At 41.7% G+C, this 16,033-nt stretch overlaps 1 long non-coding RNA gene across 1 annotated transcript; it reads left to right on the top strand.

Moving 5' to 3' along the window:
• The first annotated feature begins 3,050 nt into the window (after positions 1 to 3,050).
• On the top strand, positions 3,051 to 12,806 carry LOC135181059 (uncharacterized). Its single transcript, XR_010304693.1, has 3 exons — positions 3,051 to 3,100; positions 7,142 to 7,187; positions 11,561 to 12,806. It is a non-coding gene; the product is annotated as an uncharacterized LOC135181059 (long non-coding RNA).
• Positions 12,807 to 16,033: the final 3,227 nt, after the last annotated feature.

The raw sequence follows: 16,033 nt of genomic DNA, 5'->3' as shown, positions 1-16,033 counted from the left end.
TTTGGCTGGAAAAGATCAAGTCCAACCATTGTGTAACTAATAAGTCTGGTGCTAAACCATGGGTCATGGTGACTGAGGGCTGGGTGATGCCTGTCTATCCCATTGTTGCATGTAGGGTTGCTGCTTGGGCATGTGATCTGCCTCAATGAATAAAACAAATCTGCCAGTCACATTTTGATAGCTGCCTTTAGGCAAATAGCTGCCTCTGCCCTGCTATGCCAGGCAGCATAACTAAAGAATGCTACCAAGCATTGTCAGTCGTCTGGGGAAAAATAAATGCAATTTAGACAAGAAATAGGATAAAGGAGCTGCAGAGGACTCTGTAGCATCTGCAGAAGACATTCGAAGTCAACTTTTCAGCACCCTGCTTGGAGGAAGGCTCTTTGCCTTTGTTTGGACCTTTGCAGGAAAGGATGTTTATAGGTTATGTCTTTTAAAGTACATCATGACTGAGTCAGAAGGTGTGTTTACATTTGGGTGTTGGGTGGTTTTAATATCAGCACAAAGTCCCAAGAATAAATTACTCTGGCAGAAAATAAGGTAATACCACTTTCTACTGATGTGAGGAATTTTAGTGCTGCAAAGCTAATGTGCAACAGGGTGCATCTGTCTCTGTTGATACACATGGTGCAGTGATTCTGCAGTGGTATTTGCTCACAAAGCTGAGCACTGGCAAGTGCACAGGATTTAGAGAGGGAAAGATATACCTGATAGTACAAAACACCACCTTACCAATGGCAGCTTTTTGGTCCAGGCATAAGTAAACAGGCCAGGGAGGAGATGAAACAGTAATTACTTCACGAGTAGGAGGCAACTGTTCCTGAAATAATCAACACTTCCTCAAAGTTTAAGAAAACACTCTTCATAATCAGAGCAAGAAGAAAATAAGACCTATTCAAATCAACACTGCAATGTGTAGTGGCACTGTTCTGCCTGGTGGGGAGTGAGTCTGCTTTGGCAAAGCAAAACACCTTCAAGACCTTCAACCAGCCAGGAAGAGTTAAAATCTAACTGCAATTCATAGAATCATCAAATGATTTGGGCAGCAGAAACAGGTAAGAGGATTGGAGGTGAGATTTTTAAACAAGCTGCCCCAGTGTTTTCATTGGGAGGGGCTTGTGTTCTGTTCAAAAATGTTTCCTTCTGTTATGTTTGGTTTATTCTGTATTTTTATACATTGCTGATATGGTGGAGTCCTGCCAAAACTGAATGTCAAAATGCCAAAAGGAAGCGAGGCTCTGTTGGAGCTTTTTGAGTCAATAGGAGCCAGGAAGCAGGGAAGCCACAGGCACTTCTTCTTGTGCACAAGTTCCAACCCCAAACTGTTGGCTTGAGAAGCTGTTTTTCAGCTAATCATCTGAATTAAACCTATAATGGTCAGTCACAGCATGTAGGCAGGTGCACTTTTACCAGGGCACTAATTGCTCTGGAAAGAACACTGAGAGCGCCGCAGAACAAAAGCCTGAGAGAGTCCAAATCCCTACACGAGGCACTAACACTCAGTGTTAATTTCATACAGAAGTCTTTTTTCATTTGTTTTTAGCATGAATACTGTCTTTGGCATCCTATAAGACATGCTACATTCCTGTGGGGATAAATGGAGGTTTGTTGCAGCTTTGACTAGTCTCTTGTCAGACACACAACATCTAATTCACTATGGTATTTCTACTCGTCCCACTCTGGTTGGACATACATACTCCCATCATTACACAGGCCTCCTATCTTCTTTGATTGGAAAAGGAATGGTCTTGGAGATCTCTGTGTGGCTCAGCCCCAAGGTTGAGGCAACATATCTTGAGGGATGTTTCCATTTCTACAGAATGATATAATGAGGTTTGCCCATAAGTATCACCCAGTCTCTCTCCCTCATGCTCCTTTCACGTCAACCTGCAATGGCCACATTCAACTCACCTTTAAGTGTCTACATTTGGATTAGTTTTATGATTTCGTCTTTCAGTCAGTGGAGAGAAGCAGTTTCACAAAGGATATAGTTCATCTCATTTGAGATTTGATTTCTGGAACAGCACAGATGAGCTGCCCCCAGGATAATTCTTTGCCTTCATCAGTGAAAAGGGGAGTCTGGATGCTCCGATGGGGCAGTTCTCATTGAAGGGGCCCACTTTTAGGTTAGGTCTGATGAAAAATGTACGGGCCTTCTGCCCTTCAATCATCTTTGCTGAGCTGGGAAGGAAAGAATCTCAGACAAAAAGTATAAACCTTTCCCTTCCCACAGCCTTTTCCTCTCTTGTCATTGAGAAGATGACATTTATATTCACACAGCGTTTAGCACCAGGCCCCCCCTCTCATTTCAACCTTAGGTGCTGCTGTAGTAAAAGTAATAAACAGTTGAATGTGGGAGAGAGGGGGTTGGGAATGATGCCAGATAACATTTAAAGAACAGGCCTGGTTATTTCTTGATGAATACCAGCATTTACAGAAGGCCTTTCACCCCAAGGTGCTTCACAAATGATAAACATAAATCACCACGTCACAGAACAGGCCAAACAGTCAACTTCAGAGTTTTGGCTGGAAAAATCCTACATGCAGCCCACTGCAGGGAGAGATTCACCTGCTAAATACCAAAAGGCAAGGCAGTCCTACGCACAGGAGGGACTTTGCTTCTACTCAAGGCATGTCCAAGCTGCAAAGCAGATCATAGGGTCATTTTTCTCCTCTCTGGAAATTATTTGGATGGTCTTTGAGTGTCTATGTTTAAACAAGATTACTTCCTCACTGCCAACAGTTTAAACCATCCATGTTTTATTGTGTTTCAACATGTTTGCAAGGTCCATGCCTTTACTTCCTCTCCAGACAAGTGTTCCTTCCCACTTCATTCACATATACTTGTGTGAACCACCCCTTTCTCACAACCAGCTGTCCTACTACACCACACCAGTGAAAAGACTCAAAGGAGAAACTAAAAGGATGCGTATCTGTATGAGAAAAACAGCCAAAGAAATCTTAAAAATTACTATTTGGAAGTTTCAGATGAGAGTGTCTTGGGAAAATCCATCTGCTGGGATTTGCTTTTGCACCTTCTAAGCTTTGGAGAATGGAAGAGCCTGAAACTAAGGATGGAAGTGAGGAGTATGTCCTGAAGGTGGGTATGGAAAGACTTCAAAGCACTTGCTCTGAATGTGGAGCAACCTTCCTTCTAACAGCAAATGTGGGACCATGCCATATGGGTGCTACACCACAGATGTTTCCCAGTACCACCAACCACCACGGTGTTTTTCCATCCTTCTCCAAGAACTTAAATAGGAATCAGCAAATCAAACCCCATGCCCCAATTAAGTGACACTTCTGTAGAATAACCACAGAGAAAAAGGTACACCACGTGTGCAAAAAGCCAGTGGTCCAGAGAAAAAGCTCAACATCTAGCTGGCATCTTTTACTTTGCATTCACCAATTTATACTGGGACTTTCTGCTTTCTGCAGTGTTCCTTAACCGTCTCAGTGAAGTTAAAGAGGCTTTGGTGTCTGTGCTAAGTGCAGGTGCTTTATGACCAGGATTTTTGTCCTGTGATAGGTAGCACAGTGCAGGCCCATTCATTCTCAGCTGGAGCAGACTGAATCAGCAGACAGACAGAACAGTAGAAGGACACCATTACAGTCAGAAGTGAGTGGAGAATAAATAAATGGAAGTACTTGGAAGCTGTTGTCCAAAGGAAAATGCAGATTGTGCAAAAAGAAATACTTCTCAACAGTGTAATATGTGAGACTACAAAATAATCACACAAGCAAAATATGGGAACCCTCAAATTAGAGCATCTAGAAACCATGTGAATACTTTCTTCCTCTCCCTAATTTCCTCACTGCTCTGATTGCAGTTAGTGCTGCAAGGCCAGGTTTGTTTTCAGAGTGATTAACGATTAGCAGCAGCAGCAACATTTTTTTCAATCTCTTCTGCAGATCAAGGGAGGAAAAAGTGCAGCTCAGACAGAATTTCTGCCTCATGCTTCCTGCTCTCAGCAGGGTCAAACCCTCCAAACACCCAGGGCAGCTACAGGTTTTCTAGAGAGCATTACCAGGACAGGATTTGCACCATCTCACAGCTGACCCACCTACTCATCTTTTCAGAGCTAATGTTCCTTTTATTAATATTAATGAACTTCACCCCAAATAGTTTTCTCCCTGATAAGAACTCAGATAATCTATTAACCACCTCAGGTGTCTACCCCTGTTGAACTGAGATTTGCATGTGGTCAGGCATGCATTCCTGCAATTCAGAGCCTTCTCTAATTGCATTCTCGTGCATATTAGCATGAATTAAAGCCTGGCTGCAGAGATCTTGCCTTCCTATTTTGTTTCTGTAATCTTTTTTGTTCTGGCTGTAGCTGCTGAATAGTCCCCACTTTGGCCATCAAACTGAACCCAAACGTGTCGCTTGACTTCACAACAAGCAAGTCCGTTTTAGGCAGCAGATAGAGTTTCCAGTGGAATGGCATTGCTCTTGATGAGTTAACCTCCCTCTGCTCCAGTGTTTCCTGTTTACTCATTGTCCTTCACATTCTACATTTAAGTGATTTATAAGCATTAATTCAGAACTTATGTACGTGAAAGAAACATTGACATTTAGAATCATCTTATTCTAATAAACTTACAATATAGAAATAAATACATATAGAATCCTGTAAATGTATAATTAGAATTTGTCCTTTTATAATAGACAGTGTAGAAGATGAATATACATTCTTATGCCAAGAAGTGAGACCATATCATGCCTAGATATTCTGATTAACATCCTGTTCATTCTCAATTCTGAATCCTGATTACAATAGTTAAATGTTGTATATATTATATGTGGCTTGTCTGCCTTTTGGAGAAGTCAAGAGATCCATGGCTACTGCAAATACATGAAGTCCCATTCCCACAGAATGCTAGCATATTCCTCAGGTCTTTTCTCAGAGTTCAGAAGGTGTCTTTGAAAGTGACAACTCTTTGAATTACCCTCTTTGCATCCAAGGAAATGACTACATTTGTACTGGCAGATAAAGATATGTAGCATGGCCTCAACTCTGTTCCATTCATCTTTAGCAGGGCAAATACAGCAAGAGCATATCACATAAGATGCTGCTGTAGCCAGAAAAAAGAAAGACAAGTTTGTTCAGGCTCATTTCCCAATAAAAATTACACCAAATACTCTAGAAGAAGAGGATAAACCCCTGCCTCAAAGTTTCAGTCTGCCTGTGCTGCCCTCCAAGTGCTTGAGAAGTCAGAGAGGTGCTGCTCTTCACTGGCAGCCAAACAGAAGGCTGAGGTTACCTGCAACATGCCAAAAGTTTTTAAAACCACCTTCAGCTTACAAACACTTTATGGAATTATAAACAAGAGAGTCTCTGGTTACAAAGGGGTAGCATTAGTCCTGGGAAAACAGACTGTCAGTCTGGACACAGCGCTGTACTGGTGTGCCTACCTTGCTACTGGTACCCAAACAAGGCACTTGAACGCTGCTGTGTGTCTCTCTGCACTACACTACACTGGGGCAGATATCTACCATGAGCCCATTTGTTAATGCAGCTCAGGGAAGTTTGCATTTGGCTGATGAGGGAATTGATGTTAGGCTTCTGTAAGAAACATGTCCTGTTAAAGTACAGCATGCTGATGAAGAAATTAAAACAATACAAACCTACTATAAACCACATTAAACAGATTAAGAATTGGCTAACTTCAGGTCTCAAATATAATTATACGCAGAGAATTTTTCTTTTGGGTGTGTGTGTGTTTGGAGAGATCCCATAGGGACTGGTTCTTGGCTCTCTGCTATTGCATTTTATCAGCAACTTAGGAAAATGACCCTCTAAGTCATTGTCAGCCTTTTTTTTTTCAGATGAAAAGGCTGGGAAAATGGTAAAAAGAAGAAACACAGGTCACTAAATCAAATGTATAATTGGTAGTCTGAAGTTTAGCAAGTACAACCAGGTTAGCTCACAAGATGCAAGAAAGAAGATCTTTCCCTGGTGAGAGCTGCAGTGGTTCTACACTGGGAAGCCATGACCAAAAAAGGGGTTGCAAGTTATAGTGAGTAATCAACCATCCATGAACTGACCCAATCTGTATATGTAAAAGCAGAGAAAATCTAGGGAGAAGAGGATTATGTTGTCTGAATATTCCTTCTCTTCCAAAACTGCTGCCAACACATTGTGCCATGCTCATGTCCACAAAACAAGCATGAGGTTGAGAAGCTGGAGGCAATTCAAGAAAGAGACAAAAGAATGCACACAAGTCTGAGAAAGATGGCTTGCAGGGAAAGATTTAAGCAGCTTAGTCTATTTAGCTAGTCAAAAGAAAGCTAGGGAGTGGCTGGACACTTAGCCAAAAACCTCCAGAGAGAAATCCAGTATCAGGAGTTCTCTTCAGTCTAGCCAACAGCAATGTCCCATGCCACAGACTTGGCCTGAGGTTCCATAGCAGGTACATGCTTTGGCCATGTCCTCCTACCATGGGTGCAGAACATACTGACCTTTCTCACAAACTGAAATCCAGGTGTCTGGTCCAAGCAAGAGCTACAACATACTTGAACAAGTCCTTCTGTCTAGTGAGGTCAGGGGCTGAGAGCCTGTTGTGCACCAGATTTTGAGTGTGAATGTAGGTCCAGGATCCTCCAGCTCTGTTTTCATTCTGTGGTTTTTGTCTCTGTTCTGATCCTGGTGCCAGAGAAATATTGCATTGTTTGAGAGATTTAAAGCTGGTAGCATGGCCTCATCTCAGAACAATCACTTTCAAAGCTCTCATAACCTCTCAAGAGAGAAGCTAAACCAGAGACAAAGATAGTGGGTCCAAGCAATAAAACTGCTGTGCTTTTTACCCCCAAGTGAAAGAAAGATTATGTACTGGCCAGTTTGAGCAAGAGAAAAATGGAAGGGCCGGAGAGCAGCAGCACTTTGCAATGCTGTACATGAGAAAGACATTAAAAATAGCAGTTACTTGCTGGGCCTGTATCTCACCAGTGTTTATTTCCATCATCCTACCTGCCCTTTTTGGAGACCTCTTATCCCATCACTTCAAAGGCCAGTAGCCAAATGTGACAGTAAAACAAAGGTCAGAAAGAGAAGGCTGATGTCAGACTGACTCTATTTGGCTGCAGATAGTGCCTCGAGTGAGTCCCTCCCTTTTCATGTGTGTGGGTTTTCTTCTTCAGCTCTACTGGGAGATGGCTGGAAGCACAAAGAAGGGAAAAACAACCGGTAAGTATGTAACAGGAACAATTTGTTCTTGGATTTAGAGCTGTCTATGGGCAATACACAAGACAATGTTTTGAGTGAAATATTTGACTAATGATCCCTACAAGGAGTATGGAAAATTAATGCCTGGAAGCGAAATACAGAGATATGGAAAAGTCAGAAGTAGGTGTAACAGAGTGGGAGCACAGCAGTATTTAAGAAAAGCCCACACCATCAGAGGTAACTTTGCATGGGGGGAACAAGCTGTGAAGAAAGCACTTGATGAAGAACAAGCTGGATGCTTTAGCACGCTTTTAAAGTGTCTTTAACACATTGTAAGAATGTGTTAAAAACCAACATCCCTGTATTTTGCAAGCACTCACAATGCTAGCTGCCTATTTTTAATTGCAGCAAATTACTGACTTTCACAAGCTTTAGGAAACATTGTTGAAACTCAGGCCATTATACTTAAGAACTACTTAAATATTCAAACACTGCCGAATAAACAAGTATTGTTCTCTATTAAATTCAACAAACTGTTGCTGCTTCTGGTGGAACCTTGTGTTCACTGTAAAGACTACTTTCCTATGGCACTTCTAAAAGCTTCTGTGCAAGTGCAAGTGCAACATATAATTTGAGGTCCTTCCAGTTAATTGCCCACACAGCTGAATTCCACATAACTGCTAAATCCCAAAAGGGCAAAATCTGAGCTGTTTGTTTATTTTCTCTTCAGTGGCAACTCAGCTTTCTACTAATCAGTGACTGCAACTGAAATTAATTCATCATCACAATAGTGAAACAAGAAGTGCATTCATTTAACAGCACGTTAAACTGTGCATGCATTTTACCCCCTTTGCAATGTGGTTGCTATGGCATTTGTGGGTAGTGGTGAAGACGACAGGAGATTCTCAACATAAATGCAAACCACGCTCTAATATATGTCATAGTGACCTGCTATTAATTCAGAGGCTGCTCTTTTATCATTAAAAAAAAAAAAAAAGAGAGAGAGAGAGAGCAGCTCAACTTTCACTTCGAGGATGGATGTGAAATTCAAAACAGCAACGGCTCTAAGAATGTAAATCACATGGCAGAAACTTTAAACGTCGGAGGCTTGTATTGCTGAGGCTCTCTGAAACCATAGAAGGCTTACAAGAAAGTGGGAATAAGCTGACACTAAAAAGCTGAGCTGTGCACCTGCCCATGCTCTAGAAGTTTTGTTTAGCCATAAGATGTAATAACTGTTTGGAACATGTGTTAACTTCAAAGTGAAGTTTGCATTTTCTGTGAGGTTTTTCTGGGAGAGATGAGTATTTTTTTGGTCTCATCCCCAGACTCCCAAACAATTTGCAAGTTTGTTTTCTTTATCCTGGGAAAAATCAATGAAAAATCTTCCATATTCTTTTTCTTTAGGGCATTGCTTTTCATCTTTGTGCCAGTGTCTGGGGCTTCTTTTTCAGCTGTATGGAAGCCATTTTCAACCCATGTGTTCTGCTCATGCCTTTGCCTGAGCAAGGACAGACATAGTTGTGTGTAATTGCCACTACTGTCTCGATTATCTTTGTCTTTAATGAAGATTACTGCCTGCTTACAGTTATGTTAACTCTAACGTGGCCCTAAGACATTCTCCTGAAATAAAACATGATTATGTAGGAAGCCCTACAGTGGTTTCCATACCAGTGGCTGGTGGCTTCTTGCTCATAGGAAGGCAACACCCTTCCTGCAGGTATGCATTTCTGAAACTACTCTGAAGGCTGCGTATCAATGGGCATTTAGGGTATGCTGCCACTGGACTCTTCCCAGGAGAGCAGCCTGCCTTAAACCTGAGCTTCTCTGATGGTTGTGACAGGCTGTTGTATGATGAGAAAGGTTGTGATTAAGATGCTGCCTCCTGTTTGCATTGACAAGCAAAACACTGCCAGAAATAAGTTCAGCAGAGAATGTGAAAATGGTTTGTAGGTGCCAAGGCTTGTTCTCTGTCTTTCCCTGCATTGTTTTCTGCCCTGCGAAGCCTAACCAAGGTCACAGCCGGCAATATGCCCATTTCCGTCAGCCCCCGAGAGCAGAGCAAGGAGGGTTCATGGAGAGCAGGCAGGCTCCCTGCACAGAGACCGACTGAGGTTCTCTGGTTCTGTGTGACCGTTTCAGCTCATCTGGCATTTTTCATTCAGAAGCATTAACCTACAGCCCAATATAATTATGTACTATGTGCTCTTAAATTTTTAATTAGTTACATGCACTGGAGAGCAAATGGTCTCTCTTGTCCCCTGACATTCACATATAACTTCTTTCAGTGCTAATGGGATTTACATGGGTTTATCCAGTGATAATAAAAGCCTAAACGTCAGCTTCTGCTAACATTTACTATGTAATTTCCTGCTCTCTCAACACATGGGGAGTATAACTATGCACTATTAAGTGCAATGCAACAAGGAGAAAAAGCATTTAAGGTTAATGCTTGGCTTTACCCCTGTCATTGTTGGAAATCTGTTCCATACGTAGTTCTTTCTGAAGTGTTGTGATAAATCACACAGAACAAAACAAATCAAAGGAAAACAGATTTAAAAGTCACAGATGGGTCTTTTCTCCTCTGCAAAAGGGCATGTCTGTACTTTGAATATCTGATGGAGCAGCAGTCTTTGTAGGAGTCTCCATGTTGGAGGGTGCAGTAGCAACAGAACAGGAGGGTCCATGCAGCACCTTGCTCTTGCTCTGAGGGTAATAGATGAAGAAGATAACACCAGCTGGGCTGATTTAATCTACTCTTACGTGCCTCCAGTCTCCCGATGGGCAGGCATGACACAACAAGTTCTTCAATGCTACCTTGGCATTCCTTGGGGCTAGAAACAAGGTTTAGTCCCAAAGGGTGGGACTCTTCTAACTTCATCTGTCTGCAGCATAGGTGCTTTCCATAGCATTGTTGACTGTGCAGTCCCTACATCTTTCCCCTAAACAGTAAGGAATAAAATTAGCACAGTTGAAGGTCAGTGACAGCATTTCTACTTGAATGGTACATGACTGTCTGGGGCTTCTCCATGACTTCTGGCTACAAAGCTGTGGCCTCTTAATTCACGTGGAAGCACCATCATCTTTAATGATGAGAACCTGCTATGAACAGGTATGCACTAGGCTTGTCTTACACCTGCTCCATCACAGCAGCTTTAGGGTATCATTATAAACTGGATTATTGAGCCACAGTCATTTCCATTTTAAAATCCCTTCATAATGTCAGTGTTTTTTAATGCTTTAAGGGCTGATTTTCACATTAAGAACTTCCATTCTGTGAAGGCTTCTCAAGCAACATGCAGGAACACACAGACTGGATACATTTTATGTGCAGTTTCAGTGTAGCATCACAGTATTGTGCTTTCAGTCATTCCTGAAAGAGTGGCTAGGCATTGGAAGAGGTTGTCCAGAGAGGTGGTGGAGTCATCATTCCTGGAGGTGTTCAAGGCATGTGTGGACAGCGGGACACTGTTTAATGGTCATGGTGGTGTTAGGATGACAGTTGGACTCAATGATCTTAGAGGACTTTTCTGGCCAAAACAGTTTTATGACTCTTACATGCCATTGCAAAGGTGACTTGTGAAGAGGAAGCTGAATGGGAATGAAAGAAACACAAGCAATTCTAATAACCACTGATACAAATTCTAGCCACACGGTTAGCCGGTTCCCAGAGGAAATCAGATTGGCATTAGCAGTAACACCCTGCACAGCTGTTTACTGGGAAACTTTGAAAACCTCTGCAGAGGGTGACTGCTCCAGGCTGAACTTCTGCTGGGCAGATGCTGAACACTGAGCTTTCCTGGCACTCTTCATCCAGGAGGAGTGACACATATTTATTGTCCCTCCATAACACATCTCAGTGATTCCCTTCTAGCCAGGTGATTTGCTGCCTTGTATCCAACAACTGACATAAAATAGGGGAGAGGATGTGTTTTTCTAAACTTCCATACTAGAAAACATGTCTGCTGGAAGGGGAATGTTGTGCAGGCTCAGCTGCAGGCAAATAGGGCCAGAGGCATCCCACACACATACCAACACATACATAAGGAGCCATACACAATGTGCAAACACCCTGAAATCCCAAACAAGTATCTTGAAAATCAGTCGTGCTCCAGGGGAAACAAGGAGCCTGCCCACACACAGGATTAAGAAGTTAATTAGCGTTTAAATATTTCCGTGTAAGCTTTGGCACTATTACTGCTCCAGTGAGTAGAAAACTAGGAAGAACAACATGAGAGAAGAATGAGTGTGGTTTTCAGTATGCCTAGATATCCAGTAAACAGAACTCATGCAGGTAAACAGTGCATTTTTTTAATTGCAGCTTTACTGTGGCATGATTGGGAACTAAGGGCATATTTGTTTTGATCTAGTAGTGACCTTTTAATCCCTTTAAGTCCCTGCAGGGGAGATGAACCTACTCACGGTCTTCTGTAAGAAAGGACGGAGAAAAAAGGCACTTCAAGATCTTGTACAATCAAGGATCAGCCACAGGGAAACACATTTTTCAGCCTCCAAAGTATTTCACCAGACTTGATGATCTATTCATTTTGATACATTCCCCTGTATGACCTCAAGGTGGGATGGGTTTTGTTGGATGTGCCCAGGAGACTCATCTGTCATATAAAGTTAGAGAAGAATGGAGTATCTCTACTATAGCTGGCACTGCACAGATGAAATACTGCTTACCCATTCCTGCAGTCATTTTTATAGCTACACATCTGGGGTGAAGCTGTGATTGTGTTTTGTTACCTCTTTTGAGTGTCACCAGCAGATAGCTAGTATAGTACTGGGGGAATCAAAGATGTCTAAGGTACCTTGGTGAAGTTTTTACTCTCCCTTTACTGTTACAGTGCGACTGTGGAAAAGAGTATGGATTTATAGTTTACTTTTCCACACTCTGGACTTTTTGATTTTCCTTTTTTAGGACTAGACTAGATTTTTTTTATTTGGATGAGACTTAAAATGAACATCTAGTCCAACTGCCTGACCCCTTCAGCACTGTCAAGATGTTAAAGGATATATTAAGAGCATTGTCTGAAGTTTTTTAACTCATTATTTTTTTATTTACCTACAGACCAACTCTGCATGTTGCTTCTAATGGCACTGAAACTTCACTGCATGTATTGAAGCTATACAGTTCTCTTTCTAGGTGTCTATGGGCTTGCTTATAAGCTAGGTGCCTCTAATTCCAGAAACATGACTAGCATGTCAAAATGGAAAGATCCTTGACCAGAAAAAAATTAAAACTCACGAGTGGTGGCAGAGTTCTCAGGCTGAAGTATGCCATGGTCAGAACACATAGTTACCAATCTAAGAGTCTAACAAATAGTTCTACATAGGACCAAAGCTTTATGGTAACATGCATGGAGAAGGATGAAAATAAAACATTCCACATTAGTGCTTATTTATTGCTGCCTGCATTACAGTTGTGACAGCCTAACATTTTACAGTTCACTTCTGTTAAGAGCTGATAAATGGTTTAATTTTTGGCCTGATTCTTTGTCTAGAGAAATCCACTCATATCAACAAGAATAAGATCAGTGTTCCCTGAGCACAGCTGCAGCAAGGCAGCTGGCTGCTATCAGTATGTATTAAACTCACCTCTCAAGGTTCTCCTCCAGCCTCTACACCGACTCATTTTCCTGACCTTGAGCAAGATGTTTTAGCTGTTGAGGCACCTCCTGGCATGCCTGCAGATGGAATCCTTCCTACCTTTGCAAGACCTTTATCAATTTAGCTAAATCTGTTACCTGTAACACACTTTGAGCTCCTCAGATGAAACATCACAGAAGTGAAGGTATTATTCAAAAACACAGGTAAAAGCTGTGGATGAAACTGTCTGCAAATGGCTCTCATGGTTTCAGTTGCCTGTGTCTAGTATTTGTCCCTGGCACATTCTAGACACAAGTATCTGAATGTGTTTATAAACATGTAGAGGTATGAGAATATTCTTTATTTTATTAGAACATGGTGCCTCTATTTAACTTAGAGTAAAAGTAAGTAAATGGAAGTAAATCTCAAGGGCTTTTTCTCCCTTCTGGCTTCTGCCACTGATGTGCAAGTTTGTGTGCATTTATCTTAGAACATGTAATTATATTTCAGAAAAGTGTATAATGGTCGAGAGCTCCAATGTAGTTTTTGAGTCAGACAAGCTGCACAATTCAATTCCCAACCCCAAAACCATCTTTACTGATAACAGTTGTAGTAGCACAGGGCTGGAGTGAAAGGAAAGGAATGAGAATGTTTGAACTGAGTATTGCTGCTAAGGACTTGGCATCTTAAAAAACAGGCCCAAGGGTCTCTTTCATTAGTGAAACTGCAAGTCTGAGAACACTAAAGATGCTAAATGTATCTGCCACAGTGAATGATCCCTGGCCCCTGTGCAAGGAAGTGCAAAGCTCTGATGTGCTGTGCCCCACCACTAGAAAAGGTCAGGGTGGATGAGGCTTTGAGAAACCAGATCTAGTGAAAGACAGAATAATAGAAAAAAGTTTTGCTTGGAAGGTATGTTTAAAGATCATCTGGTACAAACTCCTTCAGTGAGCAGGGACAGCTTCTTCAACTAGATCAGGCTGCTCAGAGACCCATCCAAGCTGACTTTGAATATCTCCAGGGATAGGACATACTCTTCCAGTGTTTCACCACCCTTATTGTAAACAATTTCTTCCTTCTATCTAGTCTGAATCTGTCCTCTATTAAATAAAAATTGTCATCCCTTGTCTTGTCACTGGTGTAACCCTGCTGAAAAGAACTTTGTCCCCATCTTCCTTATAGGTCTCCTTGAAGTACTGAATGGCTCCCCAGAGCCTTCTCTTCCCCAGGCTGACAACCTCAATTCTCTCAGCTTTTCTCCACAGTAGAGGTGCCCCAGTCATTATTGTGGCCTCCTCTGGACCAAATCCATGAGCTTCATATCAATCCCATGCTGAGGACTCCAGAGATAGACACAATACTGTAGATGGGGTGTCACCAGGGTGAAGCGGTGGGGCAGAATCCCCTCAAGACCTCCTTTGGATGCAGCCCAGGATATGGTTGGCACTCTGATGTCCCTGCCTATGGCAAGAAGGTTGGACGACCTTAAAGTCCCTTCCAACCCAACCCATTCTATGATTCTATGATGTGCATAGAGAGAGCTCTCAACAGCAAACTGACACATTTTCTTGGGGCTCTTGAGGTTCTTCCCTGTTGCCATAAGACCTAATTAAGTTGTTTGTTTGTTTGTAGGTGTTAAGGGTGTTGGAGGACTGTCAGACAAACCTATAGTATTTGTTGTATGATCTCCTGGGAGTCATCTTTGAAGGGAAAAAAACCTACAGCTAGTTTTTATTTCAGGGGATGTATCGGAGTGATTCCAAAAGGCAGCTGTGACTGAAACAATGTTTTCACATTGCAGATGCTCAAGCTAAGGAACCCAAAAGTGAATGTGGAACCAAGTTGCTTAGGAGAGTGGAGGCATCTTAAAGGGAGAGACTGGAAGTGAGTGCTGAGAACAGGAGAAAAGAAGGGGAGGGACAGAAAAGAACCATTTAACCTAAGGTACAACCTGTGGAATAAGGCAAACACAGATAACATTGCAGACAAATGTGAGGTGGAAATTGAAAGAAAGGTTCTCTCTTATGACTAGGTTACTGCAGGCTTGGGAAGTTAACTGTTTTGTGGTTTAATTTGACCAATTCAAGATCATGTTCATGCCACGAGGTAGTTGGTGATAGCAGGGTACTGCACTGAGCTTCCTTTCAGTCCCAGCCTTACTCTTTGCAGGATGGTGCCTATTTATGTGTTGCCCATATGTTTCTCAGGATGAGTCCCCAGGCCTGAGTATTTCCTTACATAGAAATAGTAATGAATGGTAAATAGTAACATTTCTTTTAAAAGAAACAATAAGTATGAAGAGTATAAGATAAAGAGCATGTTCTTCAGCTGGGATGAATAGGGGACATTCTGCTCACTTCTGTGGCTGCTTTATGACAATGAAGGAATTGGTTCAGATAAATTAATCACCAAAAAAGGGATTTGGTCATCTTTTGGACTAGGAGCATCATTAGCTCCTTCCTTAGTCAATTCTAAAATTCTGCAGAACAAGAGGAAGAAGGATGAATAATTGCAAAGCTATAAATATTTGGCCAGTTTAGCAGTAATAAAAGTCATCTTCCTGTAGTAATCTCTTCCTCTGCGGGTTCACTTTGGTTTATTTTAGCTCATGAATGAACGTATCAAGTATGTCTCTTGAAATCCAAGACAAATACTTTAATTTAGAGTAAAAAGGCAAAGTATAGAAGGGTTCTACAGGTCCTTTCCAACCTCTACCACTCTGTGATTCTGTGATTGTTTGTAACTAAAAATAAACATCACCAAGCCTGTATTTAAGGACAACAACTATTCCACAGGTGACTTTCCAGTAATTGTAAAACTTGACACTACAGCTGTAGCATAAGAAAGACAACAGAAGCCTAATGGACTCTGAAACAGTCCTCATTCATTGTGCTCAATAGTGCAGTATTTGTATTATATTCACTGAAGGGACATTGTTCAGCACAGCAGTTTTAAAATAACACTACTACAGCTGTTGAATTTGTTCTTTTTAATTTTTGCTTCCTGTGGAATACTTCTCAGGCAGAGACTGACCAAAGTGGTGCAGGGACTGGATCTATTCTCTTAACAAACAGGGCTGAGAACTTCCTTATAATTTCTTCTAGGTGTAAATAAAACTGCTCTAACACTTTCCCGGCCCTAGAGAAAGGCTGTTCTCTCCACTGCAGCAAAATTACAGATAAACTTGAAATTTCAGGAGCTCTGTTGCCAAGCTTCATGGAATATTTGATCTAAATGTAACATTTCCATTCTTTCCACATGCACGGAGACACTGT

This window comes from Pogoniulus pusillus, chromosome 14 (assembly GCF_015220805.1).
Source record: "Pogoniulus pusillus isolate bPogPus1 chromosome 14, bPogPus1.pri, whole genome shotgun sequence".
In the NCBI taxonomy this organism is placed as follows: Eukaryota; Metazoa; Chordata; class Aves; order Piciformes; family Lybiidae; genus Pogoniulus; species Pogoniulus pusillus.
This window is presented reverse-complemented; position numbering and strand designations above follow the sequence as displayed.